Below are 3,260 nucleotides of genomic sequence, written 5' to 3'. Positions count from 1 at the left end.
CAACTCCTCATAATAAAACAGCCCCTGCAGGTGGTAAGCCCCACCGCCCCCTCTGCCCCCAAAAGGACAGAGACGCCGAGCCAGCCAGGAGTCGAACCTGGAATCTTCTGATCCGTAGTCAGACGCGTTATCCATTGCGCCACTGGCCCCGCCGGCGGAGGTGGCCCTTCAAGCATCAGTAATTAGTCTTCCCCAGGTGCTCGAATTCCTCTGTCCCTCGGTTTCTGGGTGTCGCTCGCGTGCACTCGGCCCCTTTCCGGATTCGCGGTCTACCTCGAGGACTCATTAGTTCGGTGTCCGGCCGGCTCAGGGCACTGACCTCGTGGCCGAGCCCCTGCCAGCCCCAAACGATGGAGGTGTTGCGGCCTAGCTGTTGGAGACCTGCCGGAAGCCGGGGGTCGGGGACCAGCGTGACCGCAGGCGGTGAGAAACACCGCCAACCGGGTCAGACTCCTTCTTACCCGGTTTGGGCTTTGTGCCTTCCCGCTGTCGTCGGCGCAGAGCGCCCGGGGCTCCCCTAGATGGCGCTGTGTTGCCCACGGGCCGTTTGCCCGAGGGGGGGGGGGTGTCGCTCACTGAATTGCGTGTCCCTTGAGGGCAGCACCCTCAGGGTCAGCAATAACTGAGGTCCCGGTGAACGTCTGTGCCCGAAGAATTGAGGGAGAGCAAGGCCTGCGCGCAGGCGTGTGAATCCACACTCTCCTAACCCGGAGGTTTCGGTGGAAGCCCCGAGGAGCTCTGGGCACAGCGCTGCGGCTCTGGTTTCCTGAGTTCGGCTGTGAGGCTGCCGGGGCTGGGCAGGCCCAGCAGGTCTAAAGCTAGCGACGCACAGTAGGGCTGGGCTGGAGCCAGTGGCCGAGAAGCTTCCTAAGCGAAGAGAGTGTCTAGCCTGATGGGACGGAAGAGAAAGCTGAGCGAACCAAAGGCACTCGGGCCCGGCAGTCTTCGTGGCACCTGTGTGGTTGCTTTGGAGTTTGTCCCGACGCCGGCGACCAGGAGGGTTTAGAACTGAAGGCTGACACACAGCGTCCGTGACATCGGCCTCTAAAGATGCCGCCCCAGTAACAGGAAACCTTCGGCAATGGATCCACAACTAGTGAAACCACAACATTCAACGGCCCAAACGAAGTGGATTCTTTGCCACACACAACAAGCCCAGAGGGTGAGGAAGCCCAGCGCGTGGTTAATTCAGCGGCTCCACGGTGTCCTCGGGACCCAGACTTTTAAAAAATCGTTGCACCCCGTGCCGTCTCAACAGATGGATCTCACGCTCCAGCCGGTTTCCCTGCAGTTCCTCAAAGTCTCACGAGCTTTAAAGTCCAGAAGGAAAACAAAACAAAACAAAACAAGACGAAAACCCAGACAGGCCTCTTTCCTCTGTCTCTTGTGGAGGACAAGGTCTCCTGTCTGCTCCCGGTAGCTTTCCGGCTAGATATGCATAACTGGCGGGAATTATTTTCCGGAGCAGGCCCACTGTGGTTGATTAGGTCAATCCTAATTCTTCTTCTGTAGCCGGGAGTGGGGGTCTATCTCCTCCAAAGCCGAGGAGGTGGAGGGGATTTCGTCATGCGAAGGAAAACATGTTTCTGTTGGAAAGGAGGCGTGGGGGCCGTGCGATTGGCGGTGGGGTCCCCACGCGGGAGTCAGCTCCGTCCCTGGGTTTGACATAAAATGAAATCAATAGCCTTTAAGGCATTTTTGAGAGCTGAGGGCTCTATTCCTTACGTTCACCTACATCAGATCATGGCCCCATTTCCGGATCTAACCCTCAGAGAAGTAACGTGACCTGCAGTTTGTATTCGATGCAGGTACAGTAGCCGGACATTCATTGCACCTGACAACATGTTGACCTAGGGATCGGAAGCATGTACTTTGGGCTGTTAATGATGCCGCGCGTCACGGATCTTCACGACCCCGGAGTGAGACGATACTGCAGTGTCTAGGTCTGGAGTGTCCGTGGCCAACGTGTGCCGCACAGAGCACGGCGCTGGGACTCAGCCGTCTGCTCCCCCGGGACGGAGCGGGGGCCTTCAACTCTTAACTCTCTCAGTAATTTATGCTACTAAGTTTGCAAAACACACACCCCTCACTGGTTCCCACACGTAGTTTTGCGGCATCTTCAACGGCTGTCGGCGTTTTTAATTTATTTCGTCATCGTGAGCGGCTCCTTTCGGGCATCGCCGCAGTTTAACGTTTTCCGACGTGAGGCGGACCCTCTCTTCTCGTCGCCGTCCAGGAGAAGGCGCTGCTAGGGAAAGGGACAGCGGGCTGGGACGGAGACCCAGCTTCACACCCGGACCCTGCCTTTTATCAGCTATGCGGTGTGAGGGCGACCGTCACTTTGCAGGTTTGTTGGGAGATTAAATAACGTGGGCAGGGAAGGTCCTGGCGGATCTCGGCTGTAAGACGTGGTCTCCATTGACAGCCACGTCCGGTCCCCTCCCCCTGCCGGCCCCCAGCTTCATGTCAAAAACTCAAACTCAAAATAACTCAGTAACTCAGAACTCAATCACTGCATAGGTATTTACCAAGCAACGTGTGAAACGCTAAGGATTCGCAGATGAAGCTGAATCCCCATTTTCTCGAGGAGCGAACATCCAGCCAGAGAGAGACAAATCGAAACTCATCAGCACAGTAAGACAGGAGACCGGTCATCCCAGAAACAAAGAAGAAAATGTGTTGTTACCAGCATGGAAACGAGGCACCGAACTCCGGAGGGGAAGTCGGCGGGAGCTCTGCCTGACCGGGTCACAGCCGACTTCGTCTTGAAGGAGAAACACATCTGACCTTGTGAAGAAGGAAGGAAGGGGCCAGGGGGTTCCGGGCGCGCACGCCTGGACGTTCCAGAAGGTGCCTGGCACAGCTGAGGGAAGTTTCACCAGGTGGAACTGTGGTTTCAGTCGGCTGGAGAACGGGAGCCAAGCAGCAGGAAAAGAGCTAGAAAGGCCGCTGGCAGGGTGCTGGCGGCTGCAGATACACTGACGATGTTTTTTTTCCAGATTTGCTGACTCGTTTCTTACATGTTTTAATATTCTTTTTGTTGTTGTTTGCATGTATGACATGCACACGATAAAAAAAAAAATTTAAGGGGCGCCCGGGAGGCTCAGCCGATTAAACGTCCAATGTCAGACTCTTGGTTTCCAGCTCAGGGGCCAGGGCGTGGTCTCACGGTTTGTGGGATCGAGCCCTGCATTGGGCTCTGGGCTGAAAGTGCGGAGCCTACTTGGGATTCTCTCTCTCTCCCTCTCTCTGCCCCTCCC

The 3,260-nt window shown here is 56.4% G+C and overlaps 1 non-coding gene across 1 annotated transcript; it reads right to left on the bottom strand.

Moving 5' to 3' along the window:
* Window positions 1-76: 76 nt before the first annotated feature.
* On the bottom strand, window positions 77-149 carry TRNAR-ACG (transfer RNA arginine (anticodon ACG)). Its single transcript has one exon. It is a non-coding gene; the product is annotated as a tRNA-Arg (tRNA).
* Between the last annotated feature and the right edge of the window lie 3,111 nt (window positions 150-3,260).

Source organism: Panthera uncia, assembly GCF_023721935.1.
Source record: "Panthera uncia isolate 11264 chromosome B2 unlocalized genomic scaffold, Puncia_PCG_1.0 HiC_scaffold_25, whole genome shotgun sequence".
Lineage (NCBI taxonomy): Eukaryota > Metazoa > Chordata > Mammalia > Carnivora > Felidae > Panthera > Panthera uncia.
Note: the sequence above shows the minus strand (reverse complement) of the source record. Positions and strands in the feature narration are given on the sequence as shown.